The 13121-nt window shown below is 41.3% G+C and overlaps 1 long non-coding RNA gene across 1 annotated transcript; it reads right to left on the bottom strand.

Annotated features, from left to right (window-relative positions):
* Positions 1–7642: 7642 nt before the first annotated feature.
* On the bottom strand, positions 7643–9978 carry LOC142142986 (uncharacterized). The gene is made up of 3 exons (XR_012689437.1): positions 9929–9978; positions 9136–9220; positions 7643–7751 (listed from the first exon to the last, which is right to left on the bottom strand). It is a non-coding gene; the product is annotated as an uncharacterized LOC142142986 (long non-coding RNA).
* Between the last annotated feature and the right edge of the window lie 3143 nt (positions 9979–13121).

Here is a 13121-nt window from a genome sequence, read left to right as displayed (position 1 = left end):
TAGAAATTGAGAAAGGCAATTTGGTGTCTGTCTGCATCATAATCATCAACATCCTCCTCAGCGCCAGCTACATCAATATCCTCCTCCCGGTGTACAACATTCACACCTTCATTAGCCAAATCTGTAACTGGACTGTGGGTGATCCTTCCAGCATATGCAGAGGGCGTGCTGCAAATGCTGGATGCAGTCACCTCTTCCTGTACAGTGATGGGAAGGTCAGGGTTCACAACCAACAACAGCCTTGGACTCGCCTTGGGGATTTGTGATGTCATCTGTTTAGAAGGCAGAGTTCTTTGCTGTTTTGTTGTTGTTGCTGACAGCATAACTCTCTTACATTTTTTGTAGGGGGGGAGGAGGATGGCTTAGATCCTTGGGTGAAGCTGGACCACTAGTCATGAACACGGGCCAGGGCCTAAGCCGTTCCTTGCCACTACGTGTCGTAAATGGCAAATTGCCAACTTTACGTTTCTCCTCAGATGATTTTAAGTTTCACTTTTTGCTATATTTTGAGAACTTGGGCTTTTTGGATTTTACATGCCCTGTACTAGGAGATTGGGCATCGGGCTTGCCAGACAACGTTGATGGCATTTCATCGTCTATGTCATGACTAGTGGCAGCAGCTTCAGCATTAGGAGGAAGTGGGTCTTGATCTTTCCCTACTTTATCCTCCAAATTTTGGTTTTCCATTATATGTAGCACAAGAGAGCGTACCCCTAAGCCACACACTCTCGGCAAAGCCTTTAAAAATTATATGCGGCACAGAAGAGTAGCACTGGACTTATACTGCTGAATCAGTGAACTTTGTAATAGCAGTACCACTGGACTTATACTGCTGAATCAGTGAACTTTGTAATAGCAGTACCACTGGACTTATACACTGCTGAATCAGAGAACTTTGTAATAGCAGTACCACTGGACTTATACTGCTGAATCAGTGAACTTTGTAATAGCAGTACCACTGGACTTATACACTGCTGAATCAGTGAACTTTGTAATAGCAGTACCACTGGACTTATACACTGCTGAATCAGTGAACTTTGTAATAGCAGAACCACTGGACTTATACTGCTGAATCAGTGAACTTTGTAATAGCAGTACCACTGGACTTATACACTGCTGAATCAGTGAACTTTGTAATAGCAGTACCACTGGACTTATACACTGCTGAATCAGTGAACTTTGTAATAGCAGTACCACTGGACTTTTACTGCTGAATGTGTGAACTTGGTAATATTGCAGTACCAATGGGCTTATATACTAGTGGATTGGTTTTGCAAATTTGGTTATAATTATTTTTTTTAAAATTTTTTATTTTTATTTTTTTATAACTTTTTTTTTTTTAAAAAAACTTGGGAATAATGGGGAAATAACTATGCCCTTAGAAGCACAGAGCAAAGGACACAGCACCAGTGGACTGAACAGGACACAGCACAGGACCCAGCAGCACCACTGACCTCAGAAGGACAGAGCACAGGACACAGCACCACTGGACTGAGCACAGCACAGCACAGCACAGCACAGCACAGCACAGAACTTAACTGAACAGCACAGAACTTAACTGAACAGCACGAGATATAGCAGGACAGAGGACCACCTAACACGCCCTCCCTCTACCCTGATCAATGCCCGAGTGAAGATGGCGGCGACTAGCGGGGAATTTATAGGATCCGTGTATCGCGAGATCCGACAACGGGATTATGAGTCAGAGCCTCAGTTTCAGATTTGAATTTGGCGTCAATACCTGGATCTGTCTCGGATCCGACTCGGATCGGCAACGTTCGGGTGGGCTCAGATTTCATAAATCCGAGTGCGCTCATCTCTAGTACTTATTGCTGGTCCCCTGCTGTTGTGTGAGGCTTTACGGTATATTTCTCAGGTAGGTCTCTTCATTATATCACATATTCAGAGTGCTCATGTCATGGGGTGTATAAATGTCAGAAAATAATCTTTATTGTTCAGAGTGTAAATGTGTGGTTATAATTCAAAAGACAAAGACTCAATTGATAGCAGTGGTGGAAACTGACACTGAGTGTTCAGTGACATATGGTAGACATAAAGACGGGATTGATTATCCATATCACCATCAGGGAATACTGTTGCCATGAATGTTTAGGTAAGAGTTATGTGTCAAAGTAACATGCACGTGAATGCCAGGGTCCAAGGTTTCCCAGCAGAGCATTGCCCGGAGAATCACACTGCCTCCGCCAGCTTGCCTTCTTCCCATAGTGCATCTTGGTGCCATCTCTTCCCCAGGTAAGCGATGCACACGCACCCGGCCATCCACATGATGTAAAAGAAAACGTGATTCACCAGACCAGGTCACCATTCCTACATGGTCCAGTTCAAGGGCTCACTGGCGCCTCCTGGTTCAGTACCGTAAATACTGGCAAGTAGCTTCCATCTCCTGCCTATATCCGTGACAGTGATAAATGGACTTAAAGGGGTATACTGTTTGATGGTGGATGTTTGATAGCTGAAAGAAGTACAGTGTAAAAATAAAGATTGGGGTGGACATCACCTTTAATTCCAATCCATTGGCCCGGGTGAGTTGTTGTCATCCAACCCGATGTATTACTTAATTACCAATACGATATTAATTTCTAAGCAGCCTCCACATTGGGTTAAACCCCCATCTTAAGTAGACTGTAGATGTCATTGGGCCTAATTCATTAAGGAAGGTAAAGCAAAAGAAATGAGTAACTTTGCACCTTGGCACAACCACGTTGCATTGGAGGGTGAGCTAAATTTAAAACGTAGGGACAGATTTATAGTTGGGGTAAGACATATCCTAGATCAACTTTAAATTTCAGTGTAAATATAAAGCTATTATATAAGTATTTGTGTGCTGCATGAAAAAAGAGCCAATATTTAACTTATGTGAAAAACAATAAATTAATATGCACCCCTTGCATTGTAACATGGTTTTGTCCAGGAAAAAAACATGCTTTTTTTGCCTTACTTTCCTTAATGAATCAGGCTCATTGTGTCCTAATATAGATTACAAAGAAAGTGCATAGGAACTGTTGATAATCTGGAAAACGAGTTACTGGTTGGGTGTTAATCAATAATCTGGCTACTGCATGCGCTTGTTGCCTGATACTTAAAGCCGCACGTATACGCACGCCTCAAACCCCACCACAACTGATATGTAACAATAAATTTAACTATTATAAATGGTAATTTTTATACTGCCATGCACATATACACCAGCATTCCTTATTCTGCACCCTCAATGGAAGAACTGATGCATATAAAATAAGAATTAATTAAATTAAGATATTGGATTGCAAAAGCAGATAAGAAGTTGACAGGTAGCCTAAAACACCTAAAATTCTGTTGCCCTATGCTTGATCTTCAGTGTCCTCTGCAGATCCATTCCTGGGTGTTATAGAAGATTGAGGACAGTAAAAGAGGTAATTCCTGAGAGGTCAAACAGGGACATGATTCGCTAGAAGTCACTTTGGATGAATCATCAGTTATGGATGAATTTTTTTTCACAAGCAATTCCCCTTACCGATAAATCCCACTAGAGCCACCAAGTCAACATTCTTATTCTGGTAGTTGGTCATGTTTGGGAGATCTTTGTCCCTAGTTGTACAAGAACCTTTATTGTTATAAAGAAAAATAAGCCATGTTTAACATCCTGGAGCCAGACATAGACCTAGTGAACCTTTTAATATATATATATATATATATATATATATATATACATATGTATATATGTAAATATATATATATATATATATATATATATATATATGTATATATATATATATATATATGTATATGTATGTATATATGGCTAACGCTGATCCTCACCTTTATAACACACCTCTGTACATCACCACTAGAGGGCAGTGTTGCTATTTGTGCAGCGATACACCCTGAATGTATCTCATATTATTAGTTTGCAATATTTACGTTATCAGTGTTTGTGCGTCAGGCAGCATATAAATGTGTTTTTATTTTAGAGCTCTGATTAAATATATAATGTAACCTGTTTAGTGAAGTCACATCCTGCCAGCATAGCTAATGTGTTGGTTCTGAAAGCAGAATGTTTGTTATATTTTCCTAAGAAATGGCCATTATCTTCATTAATATCAGCTTACAGCAAATCTACACCACACACTGTCACTCACCGGACTGTGAGTGCCATTTCTCCTGTGTTCAGGAACCGTGGCCGTCCGCCATCCTGAGGGTCTGCGCATGTGCAGCCCTTATGAAACCTTCAGTACCTGTTGCTTTTAATTGATTGGTTGATCAGGCAACCCTCCCTATTTAAACCACCTGTGATCATTACCTGGTTGCCTGATCTTGGAGTCTCATTCCCCATGAGTCTCTGAAGGTGTTCCTGTGTTTCCTCGTGTATTCAGCTCCAGCTGATTCCTGTCTACTTCGTTTGTGGTTTCCAGACCACTTCAACTCTCCTGTGTTCATCGTGTCTTCACTCAGCAGATTCCTATCTGCTACTGCTGCCGGATTCCATTCCGCCTCAACTCTCCTGTGTTCATCGTGTCTGCACTCAGCTGATTCCTATCTGCTACTGCTGCCTGATCCCAGTCCGCCTCAACTCTCCTGTGTTCAGCGTGTCTGCTCCCCGCTGCCTTCGCTACTACTGCCGGATACCAGACCGCCTCAACTCTCCCGTGTTCATCATGTTTCCAGTGTTACTTACTACTGCTTCCTGAGTATTGCTCCGTTGATTACCGGCTACCTTCCGTGCGCTGAACCAACTTTATTACTGCTTCCAGCCTCCAGTGGTCTCTCCTCCTGCCGGCGTTCAGCCGTTCAGGTATCCCTACACGTCTCCCTGACAGCCTGCTCTCCTGAACCGCGGTATGCATACTTTCCATTGACTTTGCTATTGTATTGCATATCCGTCTGGACTGTGTTGTGTTCATCTCCGGAGTCGTCCATCTACTAAGGCTATTGATTCTATTGACTTTGTTTCCTATTGCCTGGATCTCTATTGTGACTTTGTATACTTCAAGCAGCGCTTGTCAGTTATTATTAAATTGTGGATATCATCGTGGGATCAGGTTCCGTGTGCCCCGTGTACCCTCAGTATTCCATTCATCTCCTAGTGTCCCTCCTCACATATATATAGCAGTGGTACAACTTGCTGTACGCAGACCACTGACTTCCCGTTACCTACTTGCACCTGGAATCCATTCCTTCACTATAGACAGTGGTACAACTTGCTATACGCAGACCACTGACCTTCACTACCCCCTCTCTACTCCTGGACATTCCTCCTCACTATAGCAGTGGTACAACTTGCTGTACGCTGACCACTGACTCTCCTCACATTTCCTTGTCCATTTGGTTCCTCGTGTATATACATCTAAGTCATTACCAGTTGCTGCTAGTCATAGACTTTCCTCGAGCATTCTCTCACCATCTGCTGATTCTCCTGTTCCGTTGTCACTCTGCTACCAGAGGACCATAGTACCAGCTATATTACTCTGGTAAGAACATCATCTGGTAATATTCTGGGTAAAGACTCCTAGTGCCCGTGACACACACACACACAAACCTCCGTACATCTACACCACACACACACCTCCGCACATCTACATCACACACACACCTCCGTACATCTACACCACACACACACCTCCGCTCATCTACATCACACACACACCTCCGTACATCTACACCACACACACACCTCCGAACATCTACACCGCACACACCTCCGTACATCTACACCACACACACACCTCTGTACATCTACACCACACACACCTCCGTACATCTACACCAAACACACCTCTGTACATCTACACCACACACACACCTCCGCACATCTACACCACACACACCTCCGTACATCTACACCACACACACACCTCCGCACATCTACACCACACACACCTCCGTACATCTACACCACACACACACCTCCGCACATCTACACCACACACACCTCCGTACATCTACACCACACACACACCTCCGCACATCTACACCACACACACCTCCGTACATCTACACCACACACACACCTCCGCACATCTACACCAAACACACCTCCACACATCTACACCACACACACACCTCCGCACATCTACACCACACACACACCTCCGCACATCTACACCACACACACCTCCGTACATCTACACCACACACACACCTCCGCACATCTACACCACACACACCTCCGCACATCTACACCACACACACCTCCGCACATCTACACCACACACACCTCCGCACATCTACTCCACACACACACCTCCACACATCTACACCACACACCTCCGCACATCTACACCACACACACCTCCGTACATCTACACCACACACACCTCCGCACATCTACACCACACACACACCTCCGCACATCTACACCACACACACCTCCACACATCTACACCACACACACCTCCACACATCTACACCACACACCTCCGCACATCTACACCACACACACCTCTGCACATCAACACCACACACACACCTCCACACATCTATACCACACACACCTCAGCACATCTACACCACACACCTCCGCACATCTACACCACACACCTCCGCACATCTACACCACACACACCTCCGCACATCTACACCACACACACACCTCCACACATCTACACCACACACACCTCAGCACATCTACACCACACACCTCCGCACATCTACACCACACACACCTCCGCACATCTACACCACACACACACCTCTGCACATCTACACCGCACACGCACACCTCCGCACATCTACACCGCACACGCACACACCTCCGCACATCTACACTGCACACACGCACATCCACACATCTACATCGCACACACACACCTCCGCATATCTACATCGCACACACACACACCTCCGCACATCTACATCGCATACACACACACCTCCACACATCTACATCGCACACACACACACACCTCCACACATATACACCGCACACACACACACCTCCACACATCTACATCGCACACACACACCTCCGCACATCTACATCGCATACACACACCTCCGCATATCTACATCGCATACACACACACCTTCACACATCTACATCGCACACACACAGCTCTGCAAATCTACATCGCACACACACACCTCCGCACATCTACATCGCACACACACACACCTCCGCACGTCTACACCGCACACACCTCCGCACGTCTACACCACACACCTCCGTACATCTACACCACACACACACCTCAGTACATCTACACCACACACACGCTTCTGCACGTCTACACCACACACATACCTCTGCAAATTTAGTAAAATGTTTGCAATTTACTGTTTTGCGTACTTGTCTATTCCTACTTACTAGATTTCCCTCATTTCTTTGGCTTCTTTTGTTTGGTTGATTTGGTTGATTTGCGGTTTTTGTGTGGCAGGTACCATTTATAACGAGCTTTGCTACTGTCCATTGTTTGGTACAACATGATCTTAGTCTTATTTTTTAACCAGTATACAATATAAGCTGCACTTACAGAAGCCAAGTAGCATTTAAGCTGGTAAGAATATTGTTTGTTCCACCAGTATAGAACAGAGACTGGATTAGTTTAACTGAACTCTACTTTTCCAACTACGCATTACCGGACCTCTGCTCCAGCCAGCAATATGGAATAGAGCAATAGCACATTAAAACACATGTAGACAACCATTAGTATGATATATTTATATTATTACATTTACATAAGAAGGGTGAGGGAAGTGATGTCTTCTTTGCCTTGCTGGTCTCCACTTTTCCCCAGGCCGCACGTGGTTTCCTGCTAAATTGCAAAAATAATAAGAAGCTGTTAGTGGACAATATTGTACACAACACAATCAGCAACTATAGTAGATTGTAATGTGTAAGAAATCACCAGGAAAATGACATCAGCAGCTTAAGATAACTGTATAATTATATTATTGTTAGAAGTTTATGCGGCTTCTATAACCTGAGAGCTATTTGTCTACCGTGTATATAAATTCCTTCCATGATTATTGCGTGGCTGTGGTCTGTCACAGAAGTGTCACCAAAGCTAAACACATGACTTCACAATACCGCTTACTATCACATTATACCAACCCCTTAATAATGACATGGATTAATATGTGCATATTAATATGCCTCTCCTATGTAATGCACCTATGTGGCCTAACAGGCGTTCTAGTGAAAGTAGTGGCCGAGGTCTGATTACTGCCAGCTCCGTAAATGGAATAATCATCTACCTGTTTTGTACAACTAAAAGTCTCCATAAACACCACATAAAAGTGAAAGCCTCCAAAATTGCCCACTATCCACCCCTTGAAGTATATTAAAATATTTTGCCCTGTTTAATAAAATCTTTATATACTGTATTTGTGGTTAGAGGTAGGAGCAGGACTGTCATTAGAAGACGTTATCCATGGACCATCCTGATCCATACATAACCATTCAGCTCCTCTCATCATAAAGAGAAACATCATCATCATCATCATCATCATTTATTTATATAGCGCCACTAATTCCACAGCGCTGTACAGAGAACTCATTCACATCAGTCCCTGCCCCATTGGAGATTACAATCTAACTTCCTTAACATAGATACACACACAAAGAGAGAGACTAGGGTCAATTTTGATAGCCGCCAATTAAACTACTAGTATGTTTTTGGAGTGTGGGAGGAAACCGGAGCATCCGGAGGAAACCCGTGCAAACACGGGGGGAACATACAAACTCCACACAGATAAGGCCATGGTTGGGAATTGAACTTATGACCCCAGTGTTGTAAGGCAGAAGTGCTAACCACTTAGCCCTCCCTTCACAAATGACTCCACCTTGCCACTCTAAACCACACACGTGTCCGTACCACCAGAGACAACGTGGCAAAAGGAGATGTCACAAAGGAAAAGAAGCTGCTATTGCGCTGGACCTAGGCTGCCTAAGGGGCAAGTGCAGATGGGTGACAACGTCATCACGGCCACGCCCTTCCCCGCTGTGCAATGCCGCAATTCCTGACATCACGCAGCGGGAGGCGGGGCAATACTGATACAATCCGTGAGAGTGGCCTCCTCTCCTGGGAAATATATGAGTTTCCCCGACATTCAGATAAGTAGGAAAGTGTGCTTTACGTAAATAAAATATTTGAATTCAAAGTGCTTTTAAAATGTGACATAATGTTAGTAACTTACCGCATGACCAGCAGCATTATCGCCAGCGCCAGGGTTATTGTCTGCGCTGTGGCAAACAATACTTTTTTCAGTTTTGCTTGCAGAGCTGTTTAGGAAAGAAAGAGTATTTTGTATGAGAGAAGCAGGTAATAAGCTGTTACACGTGTATGGAGAAAATGCATATGAGAGAATGTAACATTATGGAGACAACTCATATGTGTAATATTGGGATGTGTGTAAGGATAAAGGTGATTACACGCGCTGTGATACTGCAGCAGATATAGGGCAATTGCTGGATAAAGCAGCATTGGTGGCGTTAAAACAGCTGAGTGTCCCGATAATCATCCTGTTATAATCAATATGATAATTATCAGGCATGGAGGAAAGTGTGTGTGTGTGTGTGTGTGTGTGTGTGTATCTTTACCTCACTAATTGTCTCAAGGACACGGGAAGTGAGGGATAAAAGACTCTTGTCCAATTCCATTGAATTATTGACATTATGGGGTATATTTACTAAATGGCGGGTTTGAAAAAGTGTTGATGTTGCCTACAGCAACCAATCATATTCTAGCTATCATATACTTACTGCATTCAACAAAATGAAAGCTGGAATCTGATTGGTTGCTAAAGGCAACATCTCCACTTCTTCAAACCCGCAGTTTAGTAAATCTAGCCCCATGTCTCTCTGTGTTTATGACGGCCCATTAACTATGACGTCCTTGGTGACTACTTTAGTTCACCTAACAGAAAAACTCAATCTGGACCTGAGAGTAAGACAGATTGGGAATCTTTGCTTTGGCAAATATAGACTTACCAATGTCCTCCATCAGGGAGTCGTAGAATTCTTCTGGTGTAATGTAGGCTGCAAATAAAAATACATAGAATGTAATTATGCAGCAAATGTATTGTCCTTCATTGTGCTAGTGAACTAAAATCCTCATCATTTATAACAACCACCCCACAGAAACATAATAACACAACATACATAAAACACGCCCATGTGCAATGGAACTGAAACCCAAATTTGGCCTCTCAGTGTCACTATTTACAAAAGAAATGTATTAAAAAAATGAATATACACAGTATATATTAATCAATATTCTTTATAATCTTATATATAAGATATATTTAGCTTACATTAGTAAAATTGTATTACTCTATTTTAATAATTAAACAAAGCATAATTTTAATGTAAAGACTACTTTATTTTGTATGTTTTTGTTTTGGTAACTCCATTCTGAAATGACATTACTAGAATCCTGTGGCCAGTTCTACTATGTCCCAGGTAATATATTGTATGCTGCAGGCATATGACTGCATTTGGATATATAATGTAAGACATGTACCTTTGTAAATTACACTACATTACAAATACAATCAGACATGTTGGAAAGAGTTGCATGACGTGATCGGAATCGGTTTAGGTACTCTCTCTCTCTCTCTCTCTCTCTCTCTCTCTCTCTCTCTATATATATATATATATATATATATATATATATATATATATATATATATAAATAAATCATCATCAGCAGCAGCTATTTATATAGCACCACTGATTCCGCAGCGCTGTACAAAGAACTCACGTCAGTCCCTGCACCATTGGAGCTTACAGTCTAAATTCCCTAACATACACACAGTATAAATATGTTAGTATGTATATATATATACATATATATATATATATATATATATATATATATATATATATATATATATATATATTATATGACAGGGAAAAAAAAACTTGGACAAATATAGGCTTACCTTCACCTGGGAGGACGATGGAATCTGCAAATAACAATATACTGAATTTAGTCACAAACCATGATAGTACAACACACATAAAACATCTTATACATACTGTTTTTTCCAACTTAGCACCAGCACTTTACGCCAGCGGATAACCCCTTTGAAAGGGCGAGATTTGCCCAAAATAGGACTCTTTGCCATTGATAAATAGGCCCCTAATCCTAAATAAGTTAGTTTAGAACTATTTAATAAAATACATTCTTACAGGTTAATTGTTCCTTACCTATTTCTGTTTTTGAAAACAGTGTCAGTAACACGAACAAAATTAAAATGAATTTTTTCATATCCGTAGTCTCTTCTCCAGCTCCAACCTGAGACTGAAATCTGAGGTCAGCAGTGTAGGTATATAACAACAATCCGGAATGTAATAATGATGTAATAATGATGCTGTAATGATGATGATGACCACTGTATGCAGCCAGTCTGAATTGGTCTCAATATAGTTATAAAAATAGCTGAAACAACTATAAATATTGGTCACATCCATGGCCAAAATTGTATTTAAAAGTTGCTAGTAGATCGGATATAATTGCCTACTGTTCCCCTAATATAGTGTATGCCCAGGGTCCTAATCTTCAATGTATGAAAATATCAAAGGATGCCCAATGTAGGAGATGCTTTAAGATAATTTAGCATATCTAGGACACATTGGTACACAGCAATGGCAGAAAAGAAAAATCACCAGATCACCTAAGTTCGGGTGTGTTCGGTTCTCCAGGAACCGAGCCTGAGCATCTTTAGTATTCAAACTTGGAAAAGCTTGCTAACGATTTATTTAATGATGTCAATAATGATTTTGCACTAAATAATGCCATCTCTTTATAGAGCAAAGAATACATGTTGAAATGAAAGACATAGTCAATAATCAAAAGTTCAAAGGCTTCCGTTGAAGCAACCTCTGTAGTCGAAAAGGTGGCAAAGCAACAAGAATATCTCAAAGCATTGATTAGAAACATTACTGATGTGGGAAAAAAATTGTTAAACTAGAAAAAAATATTTTGATTTCTATCTCTTCTGTGAGGAAACACTGCTGGAAGGCTCTATGCAGCTCGAATGTTAAATTCTCAATATTGTAAATTTGAAAATATTTTAGTTTTGTGGCTTTATAGACTCTTCTGTGAATTTGCTAAGCACCTCACAACATTATAAGACATATTTATAGGATCACAGTAGGGAATACATGTTATACACTGTGTAAAGCATGTGTACTTGATATGGTCATAGATGTATGCCTTTTGTTAGATGATTATATTGAGTTGACAAATAACCATATCTGGATGCTGTATAGCTCTGATTATTGAGTTCTCTATTGTGACTAGTTCTTATAGGTATATCTTGTATGTATCAATCACTGCATTCTATATTGTGAAGGGGATTCGAAGACAATTAAAATATTTTTCTTTGTTGGAAAGTAAAAGTATGTTGAAAGAAAATTCTGGTTTATTAGGTGGCATTCCTTAATAAGCCTGAAAGAAAGGCCTAGACATTTGACATGTGGTGTGGTATAGCTAAAAGGTGTACTAAACTTATGGACTTGTCTATATGTTTAATACTGGTCATCATAGAGTATAAGACATAGCTGTAGAGTGGATATATATATATATATATATATATATATATATATATATATATATATATATATATGCACAAATAGGCAACTCTGACCCTTCAAGGCATGGACTCCACATGACTTCTGAAGGTGTCTTGTGGTATCTGGCACCAAGACGATAGCAGCAGATCCTTTAAATCCTGTAAGTAGCGAGGTGGGACCTCCATGGCTCAGACTTGTTTTTCCAGCACATCCCACAGATGTTCAGTCGGATCGAGATCTGGGGAACTTGGAGACCAAGTCAACACCTTGATCTCTTTGTCATGTTCCTCAAACCATTCCTGAACAATTTTTGCAGTGTGGCAAGGCGCCTTATCCTGCTGAAAGAGGCCAATGCCATCTGATATGGATAATCAATACACACAAATGGAAGTTGAATTAAAGCTGATTATAAATTAAAGTTAGGATGCTTAAGAGTTAAGAGAGCTACGTGCATAAATATATGTTGACAAATTAAGCTGTTTTACTGTTATAGACATGTTGCCTAAGGTATGTGGAGAAACATGTCTAGAAAGTTTTGCAGTAACGTATCTAAAGGAAATGTGCCCTCCATTATACATATTAAGGGAATAGGGAAGTTGTGGTA

Source organism: Mixophyes fleayi, chromosome 3, assembly GCF_038048845.1.
Source record: "Mixophyes fleayi isolate aMixFle1 chromosome 3, aMixFle1.hap1, whole genome shotgun sequence".
NCBI lineage: Eukaryota > Metazoa > Chordata > Amphibia > Anura > Limnodynastidae > Mixophyes > Mixophyes fleayi.
The sequence above is the reverse complement of the archived record's forward strand: the minus strand, read 5'-3'. Positions and strand labels throughout refer to the sequence as shown.